The sequence below is a fragment of the Oryctolagus cuniculus genome, chromosome 6 (genome assembly GCF_051225735.1).
Source record: "Oryctolagus cuniculus isolate XC-2025 breed Fujian yellow rabbit chromosome 6, ASM5122573v1, whole genome shotgun sequence".
Taxonomy (NCBI): Eukaryota; Metazoa; Chordata; class Mammalia; order Lagomorpha; family Leporidae; genus Oryctolagus; species Oryctolagus cuniculus.
Genome location: NC_142872.1, coordinates 106,475,360 through 106,489,119, shown reverse-complemented (window position 1 = coordinate 106,489,119; position 13,760 = coordinate 106,475,360). Strand labels below are relative to the sequence as shown.

The 13,760-nt window shown below is 46.5% G+C and overlaps 1 long non-coding RNA gene across 5 annotated transcripts in view; it reads left to right on the top strand.

Moving 5' to 3' along the window:
* LOC127490727 (uncharacterized) overlaps positions 1-13,760 on the top strand; it is a 42,942-nt gene that overhangs the window by 25,066 nt on the left and 4,116 nt on the right. The window contains exons 3-5 of one of the 5 annotated variants that reach the window (XR_016235763.1): positions 776-893; positions 1,750-1,829; positions 7,173-7,341. This is a non-coding gene — a long non-coding RNA (uncharacterized LOC127490727). Of the gene's footprint in view, positions 1-775; positions 894-1,068; positions 1,200-1,749; positions 1,830-2,907; positions 3,759-7,172; positions 7,342-13,760 lie in introns of those variants that run through there. The other 4 variants (XR_016235764.1, XR_016235766.1, XR_016235768.1 and 1 more) reach the window with 4 other exon arrangements.

The window sequence follows — 13,760 nt, the reverse complement described above, 5'->3', positions numbered from 1 at the left end:
GCAGAGGCACAGAGAGGAGGAGAGGCAGCCAGGGGGAGAGAGAGAGAGAGAGAGAAAGAGAGAGAGATACCTTCTATCTGTTGGTTCACTCCCCAAATGGCCTCAATGGCCAAGGCTGGACCAGGCCGAAACTGGGAGTCTGCAGCTTCTTCCGGGTCTCCCATGTGGGTGCAGGGGCCCAAGCACTTGGGCCATCTTCTGCTCCTTTCTCGGGAACATTGGCAGGGAGCTGGATGGGAAGAGGAGCAGCCTGGACTTGAACCTGCACTCAGATGGGATGCTGGCACTGCAGGCAGTGGCTTTACCTGCTACGCCACAGTGCCAGCCCCCAGACAGTTCAGCACCTTCTCGGCTCTAGCCTGGGCCAGCTCTTCCACGGAGGCTGACCTGTGCAGCCCCTTCCTAACTGGCTTCCTTGCTCGCCTTCTCAGTGCCCACGCTCCACACAGCAGCAAGAGCGATCTGCGTAAATGACAATGGGGTCCAGTTTCTTCCGGGATATAAGCCACATTCCATCCCCTCAGCTCCTGTCTCTTTTCCTGTTCATCTCACTCCAGTCTCACAGACTTAGTCTCCTCCAAGTGCTTGGTTGTGCTCCACTTTTCCGTTGCTAGCCATCCAGTTTCCCTTTGCCTATGGGAGGCCCAAGGGCCGCCTCTTGCAACCATGGCTTCTCAGTTCCCTGTTTACTTCCTTGGAACCATGGAAATCAGCTTGTCAACAACTGTGTGTGCTGGGGTTGACTCATTTTCCCATCTGTCTCCCCCACTTCCAGGTAAGCAGGACCTGGCTGGCCTGAAAGCTGTGCACTTGCAATATCTCTGCTGCAGGAGTTGGGAGACTGGGGAGCAGTTTGGGGAGAGAAGCGGACCAGCTAGGAGGATGCGGTGGAGGTAAGGGGAGCTGGGAATGGTGCTGAGGGGACCAGGGATCTGAGAGAGATTCGGGACAGTGTCCAAGCATATTTGGTGATTTTGTGTGGAACAGGAGAAAAGGGAATTCTGATGAAACCCAGGTTTCTGGCTTGGGCAACTGAGGGATGGATTTTGTGGCCTTTGTTGTTACAAGGACAAAGGACAATGAAGACCACACTTGAAGAGCAGAACAAAGCCGACTTGGCATACACAGCCATCCTCAGCACCCATGGGGGAATCAGCTCCGGGACCCCCACAGATACCAAAATCGGCAGGTGCTCAAGTCCCTTCTGTAAAATAGTCTATGTAGTATTTGCATGTAACCCCCTCACATCCTCCATATACTTTAAATCATCTCTAGATTTCTTACAATACCTAACACAATTTAAATACTTTGCCAATAGTTAAAGCTGTATAACAAGGGAAAAGGCCGGCACCGCGGCTCACTTGGCTAATCCTCTGCCTGCAGCGCCGGCACCCTGGGTTTTAGTCCCTGTTGGGGCGCCAGTTCTGTCCCTGTTGTGCCTCTTCCAGTCCAGCTCTCTGCTGTGGCCCAGGAAGGCAGTGGAGGATGGTCCAAGTGCTTGGGCTCTGCTCCCGTGTGGGCGACCAGGAGGAAGCACCTGGCTCCTGGCTTCAGATCAGCGCAGCGTCGGCCGTAGTGGCCATTTGGGGGGTGAACCAATGGAAAAGGAAGATCTCTCTCTCTCTCTCTCTCTCTCTCTCTCTCTCTAACTCTGCAAATAAATAAATAAATAAAATAATGAGGGAAAAAGTCTGAACATGTTCAGGATGGGTGCAGTTTGTTTTCCCCCTGAATATTTTTGATCCACAGTTGTTTGAGACCATGGATATGGAACCTGCAGGAATGGAGGGCTCACCAAATGGAAGGCTCCTGGGAGTGGAGGTGGCCAGGTGAGAGTCAGAAGCTCCCAAGGCACATGTGGTTTGGAGGCCTAGATACTTTTTCTGCACATATCTGAAAACAAATGTAAACTCATAGTATTTTAAAAATACTTTAGTATCGTCAAAGGATAGTCAAATGTGTCATCATTCCACATGCCAAGAATATTCATATTTTTCTTATCTATGGTAACTGGGGAGGCAGGAGGGCACAGCGGTTAAGAGTCATGCTCTGGGCCGGCGCTGTGGCTCAATAGGCTAATCTTCCACCTGTGGCGCCGGCACACCGGGTTCTAGTCCCGGTGGGGGTGCCGGATTCTGTCCCGGTTGCCCCTCTTCCAGGCCAGCTCTCTGCTGTGGCCAGGGAGTGCAGTGGAGGATGGCCCAAGTCCTTGGGCCCTGCACCCCATGGGAGACCAGGAGAAGCACCTGGCTCCTGCCTTCAGATCAGTGTGGTGCACCGGCCTCAGCGCACCAGCCATGGCGGCCATTGGAGGGTGAACCAACAGCAAAAAGGAAGACCTTTCTCTCTGTCTCTCTCTCTCACTGTCCACTCTGCCTGTCAAAAAAAAAAAAAAAAAAAAAAAAAAGAGTCATGCTCTGTTGTTGAAGTCACCAACAGTCCCAGCTGTGCCTTCAACAAGAAGCTCTGCCTTTTGGAAAATCCATCACTTTATCTAAAAGCAGGCTTCATCTGCCTCTCATGGCGTGGTACGGAGGTGATGCCTTGGTATATACAAGGCACTTAACACATGCAAACTGCTCCATGATGTTTATTGTCATTGTCACATCACCCTTCACTTGTTTTAAGATATTTATATTTCATTTGAAAGGCAGAGATACACAGGAGGGAGAGACAGAGATGCAGAAATCTTCCACCCACTGGTTCATTCCCCATATGACCACAATGACTCAGGCTGTGCCAGGAGGAAGCCAGGATCCCAGAGCTTTCTTCAGGGTCTCCCACATGAGTGCAGGGGCCCAAGGACTTGAGCAGTCTTCCACTGCTTTCCCAGGCACGTTAGCAGGGAGCTGGATTGGAAGTAGCTGGGACTTGACCCGGTGCCCATATGGGATGCTATCATCACAGGTGGTGGTTTTACCCACTTTGCCACAATGCCAGCCCCAAAGAGAAAGCTCTTTCATCCACTGGTTTGCTCTCCATGTGTCTGCAACAGCCAGGACTGTTCCAAGATGAAACCATGAGCCAGGATCTCCACCCTGGACCCCACAAGGATGTTAGAGGCCCAGCTGTTTGGGCTATCTTCTGTTGTCTCCCCAGGCAACATTAGCAGGAAGTTAGATCATGGAAGCAGAGTAGCTAGTACTTGAACTGGGACTCCAACATGGGATACCAGCATCACAAATGGTGACTTAACCCGCTGTGCCACAATGCTGGCTCCTGATATCTTTTTGGATAAAACTTTATTTGAGATTAAAGCCATAAGCATTTGAATTGAATTGACATAGACTTCCACAAAAGTCTACAGATCACTCCCACATGAAAACAAAACAAAACAAAACAAAACTGCTAGCTTTAAATGTGCAAACTTCAGTAACAGCTGAGACAATCAAGGGGCGGCGTGTAGTGTTTGAAAGATTAGACACCTGTTGGACTATGACAGCGTTCGAAGGCTTCTTTTGAGCAGATCTCTGGTACTAAATGCCTGGGGGAAGGACATGCAATAGTGGCTCCTGCAGCCTATCCAAACTGAGTATTCTGCAGCAAAGCAAAAAACTGTGCAAACATTGGTGGAAGTAGCAGATGCTCCTTGTTCAGAGAAGAGCTTCGTGCTACTGGAACGTTCTGTAAGTTGCGACTACCTACTGCATGTTCTTCTTGGTTCCTCCCACTCATATGATGTTATATATTACACACCCCGTGTCCCGTTATTCCCAGAAATTCTGTTTTAGATGTTTGGTTTCTGGATACAAACTATACTTCTATACTTTGCTTTTTCTGGGCATTTTTTTTTTTTTTTTTTACTTTTTAGGCTGTTTATTAATGAATGAGCTTTTTTTTTTTTTAGAAACTTTAATAAATATAAATTTTGAAAATACAACTTTTGGATTATAGTGGTTTTTCCCCTCATAACCACCCTCCCACCTGCAAACCATCTCCTACTCCCTCTCCCATCCCATTCTTCATTAAGATTCATTTTAAATTATCTTTAGGCATAACATTTTTTTAAAAGAGCATGAAGGAGTATATATTTTATTAAAAAGATATAAAATAAATTTGACATTAAGTTTGCCCCTAATACTTTTCTGATCATCACAGAAATTTGAAGGGTCATGCACATGACTGCCAGGAAACAGTTACCAAATTCCTCTCCATTTGTTCAGGCAAGAGGAGTGGTTATCCAGTAAGTGGCAGCAAATAGCTTACAGATCCATCTCTTCTGATTTCCTGACTTTTGGATTCTTATGAATGAAGCCGCATCATTGAGTGAGCAACTGGAAATGAATATGAACGTAGTACGTGCTTGTTATTAATCTCTTATGAAACAAGTCCGAGTCCGTCACTTCCTCTTCTCTAAGAAATGTCTCAAAGCAACGGAGCCGACTGGCACAGAGCATTTGAAAGAGAGCAGCAGGCGTTCTCAGCATGACTTGATTCTTCTTGGGACATAGAGAGCAGATTCTGATGATTTACCATGATCATTTTAAATTTTATAACACTACATTGCCTGCATTTATGAATGGCAGATGACGTGTTTAAAAGGAAATGGATAGTGAAAAATGTGAAATAATTCTCATGTTCACTGTATGTCCAAGATTTTCTGGGACTGCCCCAATTTCAAAGATGCTACCTAGTTATTTCTTTAATTACACTCTTTTTAAAAAATTATTTTTCTTGAAAGGCAGGCAGATATCTTTCATTGGCTGTTTCACTCTCCAAATAGCTGCAACTGCCAGGGCTGGGCCAGGCCCCAGTCAGAAGCATGAAATTCTAACCGGGTCTCCCATATGGGTGGCAGGGGCCCAAGTACTTGTGCCACTTTCTGCTGCTTCCCCAGGTACATTAGCAGGGAGCTGGATTGGAAATGGAGCAACCAGGACTCCAGCCAGCACTCATATGGGATGTCGGTGGCTTAACCTGCTTTGCCACAATACTGGCCTTAGTTATACTCTTTCTTATCAGACCACGCATTTAAGTTTGTAAAATGTGTTTGAGAGATGATAGATAGATAGATAGATAGATAGATCAGATGGACAGAGGGGGGGCGGGAGAGAGGGAGGGAAAAGGAGAGAGAGAGAGAGAGAAAGAAAACGAGAATTTTCATTTGCTGGTTTAACTCCCTAGTGGCTCATGATGGCCAGTGCTGGGTTGGGACCCAAGCCTAGTGCTGGGAACTCAATTCAGGTCTCCCATGTGGGTGGCAGGAGGCAGTCACTTGAGCCATCAAGGCTACCTCCCAAGGTCTGCATCAGTGGGAAGGTGGAGTCTGGAGCCAGGTACAGGATTTGAACCCAGGCACTCCAATGTAGGACGTGAGAGTCTTAACCATTAGGCTAACTCTCACCCACTCTAGAAAACATTTTTTAAATGTCCATATTTGTTTTCAGGCAAGTGTTAATATTTTTCAGAATCAAATTATTTTTTAAACAGTACATTAATATTTCCCTTATTTCAGAAAAAGTAAATTCCTTTCTTACAAATAATTGCTTTAGCAATTCTCATGTTATTATAATATATTAATACACTGGGATTTTGATCGTCGATTACAGAAGCACAACATGCAGGCACAATGAGATTTTTCAAGAACATCTAAGAAGCAGCATATTTGTTAAACTCCATTCCTGTTGCTATTTTCTGGAGACTGAAAGAAACTATTAAAGTTTTAAAATGCATGTGATACAAACTTGCTAGTCAGGAACAACATGGTGTTTAGCCTGCTTCCAATGCTTATGGCCATGAAATGACCTGGGAAAAATGGCCATGGAATATAACATATTAAAAATATTATGACATGGGGCTGGTGCTGTGGTGGATGCCTGCAGTGCTGGCATCCCATACAGGTGCTGGTTCGAGTCCTGATTGCTCCACTTCTGATCCAGCTCTCTGCTGTGGCCTGGGAAAGCAGTAGAAAATGGCCCAAGCCCTTGGGTCCCTGCACCCTTGTGGGAGACCCAGAAAAGCTCCTGGCTTTGGATCGGTGCAGCTGCAGCTGTGGCAGCCAACTGGGGAGTGAACCAGTGGATGGAAGACCTCTCTCTGCTTCTCGTTTTCTCTCTGTGTAACTCTGACTTTCACGTAAATAAATAAATTTTAAAAATTATGACAATTTTAATGGGAAATTTCTACATTGCTGAAAATTGAGTTAAAAGCAAACCTTCAGAATGCCTCTAATCTATCATCTACCTGTTTATCATCAATTATCTAGACCTGCAGTGATTTCCTAACTGCCATCATCCAGGCCAGATAAAATGATGCAAAGAGATGGGGAGATGGGGGTTGGGGGAAAAGTGCTCAAGAATATTGATGTAAAATTGACAGGTCTAGATCACTGATTAGATGAGGAGATGGCCAGCAACAGGAATCAGAGGTAACCTTCATAATTTTGGCTCCAATTGCGACCTCAGTAAAGAGACATTCTGGAGGAAGAATCGATTTCAGAGAGAAGATGGCGGCTGCAGTGACGGAGATGGTGAGTTAAAGCATCTGTGGTACATCCAAGGGGACAGTCGGCCATCAGAAGAACTCGGATGCTCCGGGCTGAAGACGTGGATTTAGAAGCCAAGGGCAATAAGTGCTAATTCAGAAGTGAACAAGGAGGATTATTAGTGTTGAGTAGGGTGAGAAGGTCAAAGTCACTTTTTTGCTATCTGGTTTTATTTTTGATAATGAGTGCATACAGTTCATCTAAAAATTTAAAGTCACCAGGGCCAGTGTTGTGGCCCAGTATCTTAAGCCACTGTCTGTAACACCAGCATCTCATATGAGCAAGGTTTGAGTCCCAGGTGCTCCCCTTCTGATCCAGCTGCCCTCTACTGCACCTGGGAAGGCAGGAGAAAATGACCCAAGTACTTGGGCCCCTGCCTGGGAGACCCAGATGGAGTTCTTGGTGCCCGGCTTCATCCTGGCCCAGCCCTGGCCATTGCAGCCACTTGTCAAGTGAACCAGTGAACAGAAGATCTCTGATGCTCTGCCTTCCAAATAAATAAAACAAATCTTAAAAAAAAATTCCAAGCCACCTTAAAAGAAATTTAAGACATTATTCCCAGAGCACTCAAACAGAGGAATATTTGGTGTTCTGATAACAGAGGCCGCAGGTGAGATTTTGAGCGAGTGGAAAGGTGACGAGGGGTTAAAGAATCTTCATACTTAATGATCTCAATTTTTGTCCCCAGGGAAATTGCTGGGGACAGCTGCTGAGCCACAGAGGTCAGAGAGCGAGGATGGTGACAGAAGTGTGGAATGGCCACGTGAAGGACAATGGACAGGAAGTTTTCTAAAGTTAACTTTAAAGGGATGGAAATAAGCCCTGCATCCCACTGTAAAACAATGTTACAAACAGGAGTATTCTTTTTTAAAAAGAAAAACATGCTTCTTTTTAAAACTGTTTCTTTTTTCTTTTCTTCCTCCCTCCCTCCCTCCCTTCCTCCCTTCCTCCCTTCCTCCCTTTCTTCCTTTCTTCCTTTCTTGTTGCTAGGAAGAGAGAGTGAGAACTTCCATCCACTGGTTCGTTCTCCAAATACACGCAGCAGCCAGGGCTGTGCCAGGCTAAAACCAAGAGTCTAGAACTCCATCTGTGTTTCCCACATGGGTGGCAGGGACCCAAACACTGAGCCTTTTGCTGCTCCTCTGGGTGCACATTAGCTAGAAGCTTGAGCTGGAAGCAGAGTTGAGACTTGAACCCAGTCACTCTGATATAGGATACAGGCATCCCAGGGCGGGCTTTATTTTATTTACTTATTTGAAAGGCAGAGTTAAAGGGAGAAGGAGAGTTGGGGGAGGGGAGCAGGAGTCAGGAGCTTCTTCTGGGTCTCCCGCATGGGTGCAGAGACCCAAACACTTGGACAATTTTCCACTCCTTTCCTAGGAGCATTAGTGGGGAGCAGGATCCAAAGTGGAATAGCCAGGACTGGAACCTGTACTCATATGGCATGCTGGCCTCATAGGCACCGGCTTAACCCACTTTGCCACAACATTGGCCTCCCAAATTGCATGCTGTGCCAAACTATGTGTCTGAGGAATGTTTTTTTTTTTTTTAAAGATTAATTTATTTACCTGCAAATCAGAGTTACAGACAGAGAGCAAGACAGAAAGAAAGGTCTTCCAACTGCTGGTTCACTCCCCAAATGGCCGCAGTAGTCAGAGCTGAGCTGATCCGAAACCAGAAGCCAAGAGCTTTTTTGGGTCTCCCACAGGGGTGCAGGGGCCCAAGGACTTGGGCCATCTTCTACTGCTTTCCCAGACCATCACCAAGGAGATGGATCAGTAGTGGAATAGCCAGGACTAGAACCGGTGCCCATATGGGATGTTGGTACCATAGGCTGATGCTTAATCTACTATGCCCCAGCACCGTACCCCCCTCCCCCAGAAGTGTCCTTAAGTAGTCAATGGGATAGTGCATTTGAAATCAGGGTTGCACGTGATTATTTTGGACAATAGCATACTCATATATGAATTTAGATAATAACAGGTTTTAAATACCCAGCATAATGTGTGTACCTTATTAAAATCTCAGGCATAGTGTTATTTACAAAAGCAGCAGGCAATGCATCCCACGAGGCAGCATTTGTTTTTGTTTGTTTTTAAAGATTTTATTTATTTATTTGACAGGTAGAATTACAGACAGTGAGAGAGAGAGACAGAGATAAAGGTCTTCCTTCCGTTGGTTCACTCCCCAAATGGCTGGAGCTGCACTGACCCAAAGCCAGGAGCCAGGTGCTTCTTCCTGGTCTCCCATGCAGGTGCAGGGGCCCAAGGATTTGACCATCTTCTACTGCTTTCCCAGGCCATAGCAGAGAGCTGGATTGGAAGAAGGGCTATCAGGATTAGAACCAGCACCCATATGGGATGCTGGCGCCGCAGGTGGAGGATTAACCTAGTGTGCACAGTGCCGGCCCCAAGACAGCATTTGTTATATCACCAAATAGGATGCCAGTATCACTGGTCTGTGAGTAGACAAGGATGATGTAAACTCAAGAGTCAAGATGTACTTGGAGCCCTAAAAGATCCACCAGTGCACAAATTCAGCAAGGCTAGACCCCTCCAGGGGGTCATCACAATAAAAGTGTACGGACACGTATACAGGGCCAGCACTGTGGCATAGCAGGTAGTCGTTGCCTGTAGTGCTGGCATCCCCTATGGGTGTTGGTTCAAGTTCCGGCTGCTCCATTTCCAATCCAGCTCCCTGTTAATGGCCTGGGAAAGCAATGGAAGATGGCCCAAGTGTTTGGGCCCCTACACCTACGTGGGAGAATCAAAAGATCCAGGCTCCTGCTCCTGGCTTCAGATCCATTCAGCTCTGGCCATTGTGGCCATCTGGGGAGTGAACCAGGGCATGGAAGACCTTTCTGTCTGTCTGTCTGTCTCTCTCTCTCTTTCTGACTATGCCGCTCTGTAACTCTGATTTTCAAATAAATAAATCTTTTTTTAAAAAGGACCTGTATACACCCAAAATTAATTTTTAGATCTGAGGAAAAGAAAATAGACATGGCTGCAGGTGTCGACAAGGCAAGAATTTGCTGTGTCTTTTGGGAGGACATCATCCACCGAGCTAATGGCTCCTCCAATAATTCATATTATTCCTGCAAGAGACTGCGGATTCCTGAGAGTGTGGGTGGTGACGTCTACCCTCGAGACGTTGGTTCACTAGTGAGAGGATTTATTGGATTTTCAAATGCTTTCCTTTCTGTGATTTTTCTGACCCAGAAATATGCTTTTTATTTCAGCAGCTCTCTCAAAACAGCTGAATAAATGACAGGTCCCAAACAATCACCGTTAACTATAAATCAAAATGTTATGTTTGCTCAGTTATGCCATGGTTCCTCAGTTTGTTCTCTGTCTATCACCAGTGAAGTAGAATCCACCACTAGAATGATGATTAAAGGCATTTTACCAAAAATATTTACTCTATTCTGCGGCAAACACTTGTCATCTCTAACTTAAGTTGAACAGCCCTTGTTTAACCCAACGTTACTCTGCCGCTACATGAAATAGAGGCATCTGGATTTTATTTTCTTCTTCTCTTTCTAATTATAGCTTAATTTATCAACCACACAGTTTAAGATGGTTATTCCTAGTAGGTTTCTCCATGACAAGACATACTAGAATTATTCATTTCAAAAATTTTGTTGTTTTTATTCTTTTGAAGGGTAAATATCAGTGTAATTTTTCCATGTGTATTTAACTGTTCATGGAAAAGTGCACTACCTTTTATTTATTTACTTTTTACAGAGAAACGAGAGAGAAAGAGGGCGGGGAGGGAGAGAGAGAGTTTTCCATCTGCTGGTTCACTCTCCAAATGCCCACAACAGCCAGGGCTGGGTTGAGACCAAAACCAGGAGCCCAGAACTCAGTGCAAATCTCTTGTGTGGGTGGCAGGAACCTAGTCAGCTGAGCCATCACCTGCTGCCTCCCAGGGTCTGCACTGCCAGGGAGCTAGAGTCAGGATCTGGAGCCAGGAACTGAACCCAGTGTGGCACACAGGCATCACAACCACTGAGCTAAAGGGCCACTCCTGGGCCGGCGCCGCGGCTCACTAGGCTAATCCTCCGCCTAGCGGCGCCGGCACACCGGGTTCTAGTCCCAGTCGGGGCGCCGGATTCTGTCCCGGTTGCCCCTCTTCCAGGCCAGCTCTCTGCTGTGGCCAGGGAGTGCAGTGGAGGATGGCCCAGGTGCTTGGGCCCTGCACCCCATGGGAGACCAGGAGAAGCACCTGGCTCCTGGCTCCTGCCATCGGATCAGCGCGGTGCGCCGGCCGCAGCACGCCGGCCGCGGCGGCCATTGGAGGGTGAACCAACGGCAAAGGAAGACCTTTCTCTCTGTCTCTCTCTCTCACTGTCCACTCTGCCTGTCAAAAAAAAAAAAAAAAAATTAAAAAAAATTAAAGGGCCACTCCTTCATTATCTTTTAATTCTCTCCTTCCATGGACCTTTGAAGTACTCTCATAGCAGTTCCTGGTTTGCCAAAATTATGTCTCATCCCCAACGTTCTTAGACTTTCCTAAAAAAATCCCACATTCTCAGCAACACACGGTATTCTACATGGCAGACTGCTGGTCATGAGCTTGGGAACTGGGAGAGCCGAGTGGTTGTCAACTTTGCATCACACAAGACTTCCCTTAGGTGCCCGTCTCAAAAGCATCACAAATAAACATGTAAAGACACATATACATCCAAAATTAATTTTTAGATAAGAGGAAGAGATATAGATGTGGCCTCAGGAGTTGACATGGCAAGAATTTACCATGTTTTTTGGAGGACATCATCTACCCAGCTAGGGAGAATCTAAGAGATTCTGATTGCATAGTTCTAGGATAGGACCTAGAAATGTACATTTTCTGAAAGCTTCCCTAAATAATTCTGAGCCCATAGAGCACACACTAAACAACCCTAAGTTGCTCTATGCCTTTCCATCTGTAGGCAAGAATGCTGAAGGTAGAAGGTGTGACTTGCCCGTGGTCATCGGTGATCTTACTGGTTATCATAAATTGTGTTTCAAAAACAATTCTTGACATCTTTCTACTAACATTCGGAAAAAACAGAGTAGAAAACATTGTTGTCTTCTTAGAAAACACTGATATCCTTGCCCAAGGAGGAAGGGAAGGGGGGTGGGCTGCAAATTTGTGCAAGAATGCAAACAACCCATTTCTCTACCAAAAAATATGAGTCAAGTGTTGGCATCATTAGAAAGCAATAGGAGCAGATGTTTGGCCTAGTGGTTAACACACCAGCTGGGATGTCCCCAAACCACATTGGAGTACCCGGCTTCGTTCTTGGCTCTGGCTCCTAACTCCAGTTTCCTGCTAATGTGGACCCCAGAGGGCAGCAATGATGGCTCAAGTAATTGGGTTCCTGCCACCAATGTGGGAGGCCCAGATTGAGTTCCCGGCTCCCTGCTTCAGCCCTGCCACTGTTGTGGGTATTGGGGGAGCAGTGAAATCTCTCTCTCTCTCTTTTCTGTACCTTTCTGCCTCTCAAATTTAAAGATCAAAAATAGAGGCCAGCGCCGTGGCTCACTTGACTAGTCCTCCGCCTGCGGCGCCGGCATCTCATATGAGTGCTGGTTCTAGCCCTGGTTGCTCCTCTTCCAGTCCAGCTCTCTGCTGTGGCCCGGGAAGGCAGTGGAGGATGGCCCAAGTGCTTGGGCCCTGCACCCGCATGGAAGACCAGGAGAAGCACCTGGCTCCTGGCTTCAGATCGGCGCAGCTCCAGCCGTAGTGGCCATTTGGGGAGTGAACCAAAGGAAGGAAGACCTTTCTGTCTCTCACTGTCTATAACTCTACTTGTCAAATAAATAATAAAAAAAATCAAAAATAAAAATAAAAAACCAAAAGCAATAGCCATAAAAGTTATATAAGTAGGAACTTCAAAAATTTCGTGAAAATTTTCGCTGAAAATATAAGTTTAGGGGCAAGCATTTGGTTCGGCAGTTGGCATGCCACTTGAGATACCTGCATCCCATATCAGAGTGCCTGGGTTCTAGTCTTAGCTCTAGGTCTGATCCAGCTTCCTGCCAGTGTGTACCCCAGAGGAACAAATGATGGCTCAACTGGTTGGGGTCCCTACCATCCATGTGGGAGATCTGGATGGAGTGCCAGGCTCCTGGTTTCAGCCTGGCCTAACCCTGGCTATTGCAGGCTTTTGGAAAGTGAATCAGCAGATGGAAGAGCTCCCTTTCTCTCATTCTTTTTCTCTGTCGTTCTTTTAAGTAAATATATAAATAAAACTTTAAAAATGAATACAATGAAAGCACAAAATTGCTCAATGAATAAATATTACAAAATTTACCACAGAATCTTGTATAACATTGTTTTGCTACAAAAAAATTGAAATCCATGCAGAGTTTTTTCATAAAATGCGTTTTTCTGCAAACTTTTGGAGACTCCTTGTATGGTGTTTTCACGTGGTCCTCTAACAAGATCGGTGCACAGAAAGTGGGAACTGAGTAGCTAAATGATTGCATGGAGAGTAAATGAACGTGGGAACAATGAATCTGCCCTCAGGCAGGGGACAGAGGGCCCAGACCATGGTCTGACTGCCCCAGGCGGCTCGAGAAGTCCCAGGAGCCTGTGCTGGCTGAGGCTGGCTGGCAGGTGGCGGGCATGGGGATGCGCGTGTTGAAAAGGGAATCCTTCCGCGCTGAGTGCAGTCCTGTTCTGGTCCGTGCTTGCTCCTTGTGAGCAGGTGAGAAGTACTTGCCGGTCTCAGTAGTGTGGGTGTGCTATCAGGTGACAATTTGATTGCTCAGGAAAGCGCTTCTCTTCCTCTCCTTTCTCCCTTGCCCCCATTTGAAGCCGAGAAGGTGTCAGCGTGGGAGGTTTCACCCTGCCCTGGGCTGGGTGGCTTTTGCTGATGAAGAGGGTCCTTCCGGGTGGCTTGGCTCCTTGATCTAGCACGTTGTGCATGTGCAGTTTCGCTTCTGGTCGAAACGTAAAAGCAACTGTACTCTGTCAGCCCTTCATGCCGCGAGGTGACAGGAAGCTGGGTTTTATTTGTTTTCCTCTTTGAAGTGATTCAGCTGAGTGAGCAGACCTAAGAGTTTCATTTTAACCAAAAGCTTTTGCTTAACCTCTTGGACAGTTACTTCACTGAGGACCTGTGGCCTGCTGGCCTTGGCTTCTGGAAAATCGTCAGGGTTGCAAAAGATGGAGAGGGAAGAAGCACACCAGTGACTCCAGAAATCCAGTGTGGTCCCATATTTATAAAACACAGCAGGCATACCCAAAACATGCCCCTTTAAGCACATGGGGCTCAGGGCCCCCCTCC